General features: G+C 41.2%; 1 long non-coding RNA gene across 1 annotated transcript; it reads right to left on the bottom strand.

Moving 5' to 3' along the window:
• Positions 1-1,908, bottom strand: LOC124657281. The gene is made up of 4 exons (XR_006988791.1): positions 1,807-1,908; positions 1,535-1,723; positions 1,272-1,361; positions 1-48 (listed from the first exon to the last, which is right to left on the bottom strand). It is a non-coding gene; the product is annotated as an uncharacterized LOC124657281 (long non-coding RNA).
• Between the last annotated feature and the right edge of the window lie 10,963 nt (positions 1,909-12,871).

Raw genomic sequence — 12,871 nt, 5'->3', positions numbered from 1 at the left:
CACGAACCTTCTTACACGATTTGGATCCCCCGTACCTAACATCAACACCTGACATTGCATGAGAATTGTAAATTGTTTCTCATATGTTAGCACATAACATTGGATACGGATGTACCTTTTCTAATATAAAACATTGGACTATTAATTAATTGACAGGTGACAGTATGTCATCTCCCAAACACGCCCAGGAGCGCACCCCATTTCAGGAAATAAGCAACACTCACTCATTGGGTAAATATAAGCAGGCTATTGTTTTTTTTAGGATAATGAACAGTGCTATTGGTGATGTGCTAACTTGCGCTATGTATCTATACAGACCCTAAAGAATTGAAATGGCAGAGGGATATAGAGTATTATACCTGAAATAAAGATGAAATTCAGAAAAGACGTCGCCAAGCCCGTGAAAATTAAAAGTCTACAACAGCAGTGCTTACTGACGCACAAAATGTTGAGCATACACCCCAGGCCAGGACCCAAAGTAATGGTGTGCTCCTACTACATGCTTACATATCGTGTAATTATTGCTTAATTCATTTTTTATGATCTGCACGGTGATTAAATATGACACATGTTCATACAGTTCATTCTCATGATGTAGCTCCTTCTGCCGCTGCCGCAACCACCATCGAATGTACCACATTTCAGGACATCACAAACACTCAACGCTCAAGCCAAACTCCGAGAATGATAAAACCGGGAAAAGCACCAAAAACATTGTCTATCGTGATGTTTTAGATGGGTGGAGCAGGTGCGTAATCTAGAGTTTATTTGCATCTACGTTGTTCTTCTATGGTTTATTTGCATTTATGCGGTTGTACATATGTAGCTACTTTAGATGCTAACAATATTTGTTTTTTGATTGCAGTTGTTGATGATAATAGTCTATGGACTTGGTGTGGACGTGAGCTTTTTTAAAACTTGTTTCTGTCTTGGTACTGGTATTAGAGCAGAGGAAGAACGCCATACCCAGATTAGAATATTATTTACCAGCCATCCAAATGGATCAAACTGAATACATGTACTTATTTTTCTATATGCCGCTGCAACTATTCATACTTTGGCTATTAGCGGAGATTTTGTTTGGTATACATATTTGGGAAATCTGAACTGGTGTTATCAGAAGGACTGTAACAAATCAATATTAAAAGTAACCTGCAGATGGATGGATACAGTACTAACTGAACGCAATCAATATTATGTTTTTTTGTATGCCCCCTTAATCGCAATGAAAAACATGTCTTCAAAACAAATAAGTATGCATCTGCACATACCATGTGGGAGTAAAAGGTATTCGTCATGAGAAGACCACTGATCCATCATGTTTGCTAGCAATCTTCTGATTTTCAAGGACACTTGCCCAACTACAAACAGAAAGTAATCAACATACAGAAGAGAAACCCAAACTGAAGATTAAACAACATGTCACTGTTTTTCATAGCTCAATATATACAAATAAAATAAAATGGTTGGTTCTTCAGTTCACAACACAAGCATAAACAGAATTATAATTATATATGCAAGCAAAGTTAACTACCTAATAATCTGCTAATGCTGCAGAAGCAAGATCATGGATAGTTGGTTATTCCGGATTGCCGTTTGTTTCACCTGCAAATAAAATAAAATGGTTGGTTCTTCAGTTCGCAACACAATCATAGACAGAATTATAATTATATGCAAGCAAACTTAACTCCAGATTAGTCAGGAACATGGCTTCTGTTAATGGCTGCAAAATAACAACATGGTCCGTGAGAGTACTGTTGGTGAGAAGTGGCTCGCTTGAAAAAAATTAAATGAACAAAACCCTACATCCAACCGGCACTCTGTGTATCCCTCTGCAGAAGGAGGATCAGCATCGATTGAGCCAAAGTTACCATGCCCTTGAACAAGTGGGTACCTCATTGAAAAATCCTGCCAGATTGCATACAGAAAAGGGTCTTTAGTTACAGTGAAGTAAGCAAATTTGACATATGTGATGCAGCTTCAGTTGACAGCAGACTGAAATAGTGAAAGCCAAAGAAGAAAACATCCGTAATCATCTGGGGTGTAGCTTGGTTTTAAATTGAAAAGACGAGATATGACATAAAACATTTTAAATGAAAAATTGTATTGAATTACAATTTTGTATGTTCAGGTATCTGCCTAATATAAACGGTTACTGCTATTTTCATATCAACGTTATACACACCGTCTGGCTTGTATCAGCAATGATAGCAAATACAATCAATTCAGAGATAGCACGTGCAAATCAACAAAATCTTTGCTCAAAATATGCCCACGAGAACTCATCAGCATTCTCCGACAAGTACAATCTCATACAGGCAATATTAAGGCCCATACACCTTGCTATATACAGGTAACTTTCATGCTCAATCAGTTGCAACTTTCATGCTCAATCAGTTGCTTAATATATGTTCTTATGACACAAGATTAGACGTGTGTTGCACGTGCATGCTTACTAGTTTGGAATAAATCACTATGGAAGGTAGAGTCCCGGAGGGACTCCACCAGCCCTAGCCAACCCACCAAGTGGGAATGTGGAGTCCATGGTGGACTCCACCAAGGTGGCCGGCCACACCACAAGGAAAGGGAGGAATCCCACCTTGTCTAGGTTTCCCAAATTTGGTAAGTTTTGGAGTTGGACTCCAATGTGGTTTTGGGGTAAACCCTAGGGATTTCCACCTATTTAAAGGGGAGGAGAGGGGAGGGGGTGGCTAACACTTGGCCGCACCACCAAGGGGCTACCTGGCCGGCGCCCCAAGCCCCCCTCTCTCCCAACCCTAGCTACTCCCTCCTCCTTCTTCTCCCGCGGTGCTTACGGCAAAGCGCTGCCGGAGATCTCCACCACCACCGTCACCACGCCGTCGTGCTAGCGGGATTCCGAGGAGGATCTACTACATCCGCTGCCCGCTGGAACGGGGAGAAGGACGTCGTCATCAACACCGAACGTGTGACCGAATACGGAGGTGCTGCCCGATTGTGGCAGCGTCAAGATCTTCTACGCACATTTGAAAGCGGCAAGTGATCGACTACATCAACCACGAGATCTAATCTCGTAGGCTTTGGAATCTTCGAGGGTTAGTCTCACATTCATCTCGTTGCTACCATCTACTAGATTAGATTTTGGCTTGTTATTCGTTCTTGCGGTAGGAAATCTTTTGTTTTCTATTCTACGAATCCCATCAGTGGTATCAGAGCCGTGTCTATGCATAGATTGGTTGCACGAGTAGAACACAATGGTTTTGTGGGCGTTGATGCTTTTGTTGTTTTTAGTTAGTGTACTTTGCATCTTGCGGGATGTGGGATGAAGCGTCCCGGGCTAACTTTACATGACCGTGTTCATGAGACTTGCTCCACGCTCGACATGCAACTTGTATTGCATAAGTGGCTTTGCGGGTGTCTGTCTCTCTCACCATAGTGAAGATTTCAATCTACTCTTTCTATTGACAACACTAGTATCACCGTTGTGGTTCATGTTCGTAGGTAGATTGGATCTTACTCAAAAACCCTAAACCACGTAAAATATGCAAACGAAATTAGAGGCGTCTAACTTGTTTTTGCAGGGTTTGGTGATGTGATATGGCCATGATGTGATGATGAATATGTATGAGATGATCATTATTGTATTGTGGCAACCGGCAGGAGCCTTATGGTTGTCTTTATATTTCATGTTGTAGTATTATTTCAAAGTAGTTGTAATAGTTGCTACATGTGGTGAACAACCATGATGACGGCGCCATGGACCTTGACGCTACGCCGACGATGATGGAGATCATGTCCGTTGATGATGGAGATCATATCCATGCTTTGGAGATGAAGATCAAAGGCGCAAAGACTAAAGGGCCATATCATATCACATTATGAATTGCATGTGATGTTAATCCTTTATGCATCTTATCTTGCTTAGATCGCGACGGTAGCATTATAAGATGATCCCTCACATTAATATCAAGATAATAAAGTGTTCTCCCCTCGTATGCACCGTTGCTACAGTTCGTCGTTTTGAAACATCTCGTGATTATCGGATGTGATAGATTCTACGTTCACATACAACGGGTGTAAGCCATGTTGCACACGCGGAAATATTTGGGTTTGCTTGACGAGCCTAGCATGTACAGACATGGCCTCGGAACACAGGAAACCGTTGAACAAGAGTCATATGGATGATATGATCAACATGTTGATGTTCACCATTGAAGCTACATCATCTCACGTGATGATCGGTTTTGGTGTAGTGGATATGGATCGTGTGCCACTAAACAACTATGAGTGATGTTGTATTAAGTGGGAGTTCATTAGTAATTAGATTAAAACATGAACTAATTATCATGAACATAGTCTGAATAGTATTTTGAATTAAATTTGTAGAATTGGCATCCGTTATCTACCATGCGCTAGTCTTGTAATTGAGATAGAAATATTGTTAAGTCTGACAAGAAACTTTACGGACGCGTACCGTATTGTTAAATAATCAAGAAATGATTAAGTCCTATTGCAAACTTTTAGTAAACCTCACATTGCTGATTCAAAGAGCAATGGTTTCAATTAGTACCTAAAATCATCTTATCTCCGTGAAACTTGAAGTTCAAATCCGTTTGAAAAGTAAGGAGCTGGAAATTTTGTTTTCAGAAATAAGCAAGGTATGAGATATATGTGATATCTAAGACCTTATTGCAAGATGATAGAATATAATCTAGTGAGACTACATAAACTCATAAGTTTTATGGGAATGTATGAAGGTTGAAGACGCCAGGCGTCCCAATCCTCCAACTAGTTGGGCACTAACGATATTCGCATATCCATTAAGTGATCGTCCTTACTACGCACCGCTGCTAAGACTCGTCGTTTCGAAGCATCACGTGATGATCGAGTGTTATAGATTCTACGTGTGCATACAACGGGTGCAAGCCAGATTTGCACATGTGAATACTAAGGTTAAACTTTACGAGCCTAGCATGTACATACATGGTCTCGGAAAGTCGTCATGATTTGATGGATAAAAATTATGAGTGAAATTGTTCATCACATTAAAAGGCTACTAATAGTGAAATCTGGAACACTTGTCATGTGATGATCAACTTCAAGGTAAGAACCTCAAGGTTATTAGTATTTGACCAATGGACCTAGAAGTTATTGAAGGTGAAGTGTTTTCTGAGAATGAGGAAAGCTAAAAGAGAAACTACAAAAGATTTTGGCAGAAAGAAAGAAAAGACTAGAGAGTCTAGCTCGGGTGTATATAGATGATACACAAGTTATGAATGTATTCCTTGTTTCGTCACACAATGAAATTCTTGGGTATTTGTACCATATTGGTTGGTATGAGGTGTCATGCAAAACAACGCAATACAAGAATGGAATGGCCTAAGTGATTGACAAGGATTATGGTAGGAATACACGTCTGGAACAAAATAAAGTGTTATTGTGTTCGTCATTGGCATTCTACCTAGCCCTTCAGATTTATAATAAAGAACTTTGATACGTCTCCGACGTATCTATAATTTCTGATGTTCCATGCTTGTTTTATGACAATACCTACATGTTTTGTTCACACTTTATATCGTTTTTATGCGTATTCCGGAACTAACCTATTGACGAGATGCCGAAGGGCCAGTTGCTGTTTTCTGCTGTTTTTGGTTTCAGAAATCCTACAAAGGAAATATTCTCGGAATCGGACGAAATCAACGCCCAATATCTTATTTTGCCCGGAAGCTTCCAGAGCACCGAAGAAGGGCCAGAGGGGAGCCAGGGGGGCCCCACCCCACAGGGCGGCGCGGCCAAGGGGGGGGCGCGCCCCCCTAGTGTGTGGGCCCCCCGTGGCCCCTCCGACTCCGCCTCTTCGCCTATTTAGTCGTCCCAAACCTAAATCCTCGACCCCGTTCGACGAAACCAGAGAAAACCTTCCAGAGCCGCCGCCATCGCGAAACTCCAATTCGGGGGACAGAAGTCTCTGTTCAGGCACCCTACCGGGACGGGGAATTGCCCCCGGAATCATCTCCACCGCCGTCTCCACTGCCATCTTCACCGCCATCGCTGTCTCCATGATGAGGAGGGAGTAATTCACCCCCGGGGCTGAGGGCTCCGCTGTAGCTATGTGGTTCATCTCTCTCTTTATGTGATCTAGTTGAATATCATCTATGTGCTACTCTAGTGATGTTATTAAAGTACTCTATTCCTCCTCCACGGTGTAATGGTGACAGTGTGTGCATCGTGTAGTACTTGGCGTAGGTTATGATTGTGATCTCTTGTAGATTATGAAGTTAACTATTGCTGTGATAGTATTGATGTGATCTATGCCTCCTTCATAGTGTGATGGTGACAGTGTGCATGCTATGTTAGTTCTCGATGTAATTGTGTTGATCTATCTTGCACTCTAAGGTTATTTAAACATGAATATCGAATATTGTGGAGCTTGTTAACTCCGGCATTGAGGGTTCGTGTAATCCTACACAATTAGTGGTGTTCATCATCCAACAACAGAGTGTAGAATGGTTCTATTATGTGATCAATGTTGAGAGTGTCCACTAGTGAAAGCAGGATCCCTAGGCCTTGCTTCCAAGCATCGAATCTCCGTTTGTTTACTGTTTTGTTGCATGTTTACTCGCTGCCATATTTTATTCAGATTGTTATTACCACTCATATACATCCATACTACTTGTATTTCACCATCTCTTCGCCGAACTAGTGCACCTATACATCTGACAAGTGTATTAGGTGTGTTGGGGACACAAGAGACTTCTTGTATCGTGATTGCAGGGTTGCTTGAGAGGGATATCTTTGACCTCTTCCTCCCCGAGTTCGATAAACCTTGGGTGATCCACTTAAGGGAAACTTGCTCGCTGTTCTACAAACCTCTCGCTCTTGGAGGCCCAACACTCGTCTACAAGAATAGAAGCACCCGTAGACATCAAGCACTTTTCTGGCGCCGTTGCCGGGGAGGAAAGGTAAAAGGCACTCATACTCCGGTCCCAGGTAACTAAGTACTTTTCTGGCGCCATAATGGAAAACATCTGTGAGCTTTTTGTACTATTTCCTGAGTCAAGACATGAATGGTTTAATGCTAAAATTAAAAAACCTATGGAACCTTATTTGCATGTTAGTAGTAATATTAGTATGAACGCTTTGAACACCATTGTTGATAATGATATAGAAAGTTCTAAGCTTGGGGAGGTCGGTTTTGATGAAAATGATCTCTTTAGCCCTCCAGGTATTGAGGAGAAAGTTTATGTTGATTATGGTATGCCTCCCATACATGATGATTATAATGATAATGGTCTTTTGGTGCCGCCTACTATGGAGGATAAATTTAATTATGATTATACTATGCCTCCTATATTTGATGATGAGAATAATAATGATAGCTACTTTGTTGAATTTGCTCCCACTACAACTAATAAAATTGATTATGCTTATGTTGGGAGTAGTAATAATTTTATGCATGAGACTCATGATAAGAATGTTTCATTTGATAGTTATATTGTTGAGTTTTCTCATGATGCTACTGAAAGTTATTATGAGAGAGGAAAATATGGTTGTAGAAGTTTTCATGTTACTAAAACACCTCTCTATATGCTGAAAATTTTGAAATTGCGCTTGTGTTACTTTTCTATGCTTGTTGCATTATGCCTACATGACTTGTTTATTTACAAGATTCCTTTTCATAGGAAGTGGGTTAGGCTTAAATTTGTTTCATACTTGCTTTTGATGCTCTCTTTTGCTTCAACTACTATTTCTTGCGAGTGCATCATTAAAACTGCTGAGCCCATCTTAATGGCTATAAAGAAAGCACTTCTTGGGAGATAACCCATGTCTTTATTTTACTACAGCAATTTTGTTTTATATTTGAGTCTTGGAAGTTTTTACTACTGTAGCAACCTCTCCTTATCTTTATTTTATTGCATTGTTGTGCCAAGTAAAGTCTTTGATAGTAAAGTCATACTAGATTTGGATTACTGCGCAGAAACAGATTTCTTGCTGTCACGAATTTGGGCAGTGTTCTCTATAGGTAACTCAGAAAAATCTGCCAATTTACGTGCGTGATCCTCAGATATGTACGCAACTTTCATTCAATTTGAGCATTTTCATCTGAGCAAGTCTGGTGCCTCTTTAGAATTCGTCTTTACGGACTGTTCTGTTTTGACAGATTCTGCCTTTTATTTCGCATTGCCTCTTTTGCTGTGTTGGATGGATTTCTTTTTTCCATTACCTTCCAGTAGCTTTGAGCAATGTCCAGAAGTGTTAAGAATGATTGTGTCACCTCTGAATATGTGAATTTTGATTATGCACTAACCCTCTAATGAGTTTGTTTTGAGTTTGGTGTGGAGGAAGTTTTCAAGGGTCAAGAGAGGAGGATGATACAATATGATCAAGAAGAGTGAAAAGTCTAAGCTTGGGGATGCCCCCGTGGTTCATCCCTGCATATTTAAAGAAGACTCAAGCATCTAAGCTTGGGGATGCCCAAGGCATCCCCTTCTTCATCGACAAATTATCAGGTCATTTCTCTTGAAACTATATTTTTATTCAGTCACATCTTATGTACTTTACTTGGAGCGTCTGTTTGTTTGTTTTTGTTTTTGTTTGAATAAAATATGATCCATCATGCTTGTGTGGGAGAGAGACACGCTCCGCTGTTGCATATGAACACATGTGTTCTTAGCTTTACTTTTAATGTTCATGGCGAAGGTTGAAACTGCTTCGTTAATTGTTATATGGTTGGAAACAGAAAATGCTGCATGTGGAAATTGGTAGAATGTCTTGAATAATGTGATACTTGGCAATTGCTGTGCTCATATAGATCATGTTTAAGCTCTTGCATCATATACCTTGTACTCATTAATGAATAACTACATAGAGCTTGTTAAAATTTGGTTTGCATGATTGATCTCTAGAGTCTAGATATTTTCTGGTTGAGGTGTTTGAACAACAAGGAGACAATGTAAAGTCTTATAATAGTTACAATATGTTCATATGTGAGCTTTGCTGCACCTTTTATACTTGAGTTTGCTTCAAACAACCTTGCTAGCCTAGCCTTGTATTGAGAGGAATTCTTCTCGTGCATCCAAATCCTTGAGCCAATAACCATGCCATTTGTGTCCACCATACCTACCTACCACATGGTATTTCTCCGCCATTCCAAAGTAAATTACTTGAGTGCTACCTTTAAAATTTCTATTCTTTGTCTTTGCAATATATAGCTCATGGGACAAATAGCCTTAAAAACTATTGTGGTGAAGAATATGTACTTATGTGTCTTATTTCTTAATAAGTTGCTTGTTGAGCGGTAACCATGTTTTCTGGGGACGCCATCAACTTTTACCTTTGTTGAATATCATGTGAGTTGCTATGCATGTTCGTCTTGTCTGAAGTAAGGGCGATTTTCATGATCAAGTGGTTTGAGTATGCATACTATTAGAGAAGAACATTGGGCCGCTAACTAAAGCCATGATTCATGGTGGAAGTTTTAGTTTGGACAATAATCCTCAATCTCTTATGAGAATATTAACTGTTGATTGAATGCTTATGCATTAAAGAGGAGTCCATTATCTGTTGTCTATGTTGTCCCGGTATGGATGTCTAAGTTGAGAATAATCAAAAGCGAGAAATCCAATGCGAACTTTCTCCTTAGACCTTTCTACAGGTTGCATAGAGGTACCCCTTTGTGACACTTGGTTGAAACATATGCTATGCAATGATAATCCGTGTTAATCCGAGCTAATTAGGACAAGGTGCGAGCACTATTAGTATACTATGCATGAGGCTTGCAACTTATAAGATGTCTTATACATAACACATATGCTTTATTACTACCGTTGACAAAATTGTTTCTTGTTTTCAAAATGAAAAGCTCTAGCACAAATATAGTAATCAATGCTTCCTCTCGCGAAGGGCCTATCTTCTACTTTATTGTTGAGTCAGTTTGCCAATTCTTTCTATCCCTGAAGCAAACACTTGTATCAACTGTGTGCATTGATTCTTACATGTTTACCTATTGCACTTGTTATATTGCTTTGTGTTGACAATTATCCATGAGATATACATGTTGAAGTTGAAAGCAACCGCTGAAACTTATATCTTCCTTTGTGTTTCTTCAATACATTTCCTTTGAATTTATTGCTTTATGAGTAACTCTTATGCAAGTCCTATTGATGCTTGTCTTGAAAGTATTATTCATGAAAAGTCTTTGCTATATGATTCAATTGTTTAATCATTGTCTTTACCATTGCTTTGAATCGCTGCACTCATCTCATATGCTTTACAATAGTATGATTAAGATCATGTTGGTAGCATGTCACTTCAGAAATTATCTTTTATCGTTTACCTACTCGAGGACGAGTAGGAACTAAGCTTGGGGATGCTGATACGTCTCTGACGTATCTATAATTTCTGATGTTCCATGCTTGTTTTATGACAATACCTACATGTTTTGTTCACACTTTATATTGTTTTTATGCGTTTTCCGGAACTAACCTATTGACGAGATGCCGAAGGGCCGATTGTTGTTTTCTCGCTGTTTTTGGTTTCAGAAATCCTACAAAGGAAATATTCTCGGAATCGGACGAAATCAACGCCCAATATCTTATTTTGCCCGGAAGCTTCCAGAGCACCGAAGAAGGGCCAGAGGGGAGCCAGGGGCCCCACCCCACAGGGCGGCGCGGCCAAGGGGGGGCGCCCCCCTAGTGTGTGGGCCCCCTGTGGCCCCTCCGACTCCGCCTCTTCGCCTATTTAGTCGTCCCTGACCTAAATCCTCGACCCCGTTCGACGAAACCAGAGAAAACCTTCCAGAGCCGCCGCCATCGCGAAACTCCAATTCGGGGGACAGAAGTCTCCGTTCCGGCACCCTGCCGGGACGGGGAATTACCCCCGGAATCATCTCCACCGCCGTCTCCAGCGCCATCTTCACCGCCATCGCTGTCTCAATGATGAGGAGGGAGTAATTCACCCCCGGGGCTGAGGGCTCCGATGTAGCTATGTGGTTCATCTCTCTCTTTATGTGATCTAGTTGAATATCATCTATGTGCTACTCTAGTGATGTTATTAAAGTACTCTATTCCTCCTCCACGGTGTAATGGTGACAGTGTGTGCATCGTGTAGTACTTGGCGTAGGTTATGATTGTGATCTCTTGTAGATTATGAAGTTAACTATTGCTATGATAGTATTGATGTGATCTATGCCTCCTTCATAGTGTGATGGTGACAAGTGTGCATGCTATGTTAGTTCTCGGTGTAATTGTGTTGATCTATCTTGCACTCTAAGGTTATTTAAACATGAATATCGAATATTGTGGATCTTGTTAACTCCGGCATTGAGGGTTCGTGTAATCCTACACAATTAGTGGTGTTCATCATCCAACAACAGAGTGTAGAGTGGTTCTATTATGTGATCAATGTTGAGAGTGTCCACTAGTGAAAGCAGGATCCCTAGGCCTTGCTTCCAAGCATCGAATCTCCGTTTGTTTACTGTTTTGTTGCATGTTTACTCGCTGCCACATTTTATTCAGATTGTTATTACCACTCATATACATCCATACTACTTGTATTTCACCATCTCTTCGCCGAACTAGTGCACCTATACATCTGACAAGTGTATTAGGTGTGTTGGGGACACAAGAGACTTCTTGTATCGTGATTGCAGGGTTGCTTGCACTACAAGAAAAGTTGCCATGGCCGACGAAGTTGAAGTCGCGCCGTGGTTGCTGGTGTACCATGGCCGACGATTTTGGGTCTGTCCGTTGTGCATGTCAAAACGTTTTTTTCTCGTTTTTGAGGCCACCTAGCCCGACGAAAACGGCCAAAACGTTGCGTATGGTGGCCCGGGACGTGGTGCATCTCGAATTCTCGGGTTCGCCGGCCGAGTCAACGCAAATCCGCACCGCCGAGGGATGTAGGGCCCGGATGGCAGCCTCTCCGGCATTGTTTTTTTCTCGATCGCGCCATCTCGTTCAACGCTCTCCGATCGAGCCGTTTACGATGCAGGATCATGGGTCCCGCATGTCATCCTCTATGAACCAAAATTCTTTCTATTCTTGGATTTTTTTGACCCCCGATTTCCGGCTACTTCCTTTTTCTTTTGATCCCTTGCCGCCTTGGAAACGTTGACACCGCTGTCGCTAATTGGGACCCGCATGTCATCCTCTATGAGCAATCAACTTTCTTTTCTTGGAGTTTTTTTGGCACCTCAAATTTGGTCACTTGCCTTTTTCTTTCGATCCCCTGCCGCCTCTCAAACGGTGATACCGCTGCTGCTAAATGGTACCCGCATGTCATCCTCTATGTACTATAAAACTTTCTTTTCTTGGATTTTTTTGGCACCTCATATTTGGTCACTTACCTTTTTCTTTCGATCCCCGCCGCCTCTCAAACGGTGAGACCGCTCGCTGCTAAGTGGGACCCGCATGTCATCCTCTATGTACTATAAAACTTTCTTTTCTAGGATTTTTTTTGGAACCTCATATTTGGTCACTTGCCTTTTTCTTTCGATCCCGTGCAGCCTCTCAAACGGTGATACCGCTGCTGCTAAATGGGACCCGCATGTCATCCTCTATGTACAATCAAGTTTCTTTTCTTGAATTATTTTTGGCTCCCGATATTTGGTCACTTGCATTTTTCTTTCGATCTCATGCCACGCTCGAGGACCCTGCAAGCTCATGGGACCCGCATGTCATCCTCTATGTACAATAAAATTTCTTTTCTTGGATTATTTTTGGCTCCTGATATTTGGTCACTTGCCTTTTTCTTTCGATCCCGTGCAGCCTCTCAAACGGTGATACCGCTGCTGCTAAATGGGACCCGCATGTCATCCTCTATGTACACTCAAGTTTCTTTTCTTGAATTATTTTTGGCTCCTGATATTTGGTCACTTGCATTTTTCTTTCGATCT

This window comes from Lolium rigidum, chromosome 5, assembly GCF_022539505.1.
Source record: "Lolium rigidum isolate FL_2022 chromosome 5, APGP_CSIRO_Lrig_0.1, whole genome shotgun sequence".
NCBI classification, from domain to species: domain Eukaryota; kingdom Viridiplantae; phylum Streptophyta; class Magnoliopsida; order Poales; family Poaceae; genus Lolium; species Lolium rigidum.
The sequence above is the reverse complement of the archived record's forward strand: the minus strand, read 5'-3'. Positions and strand labels throughout refer to the sequence as shown.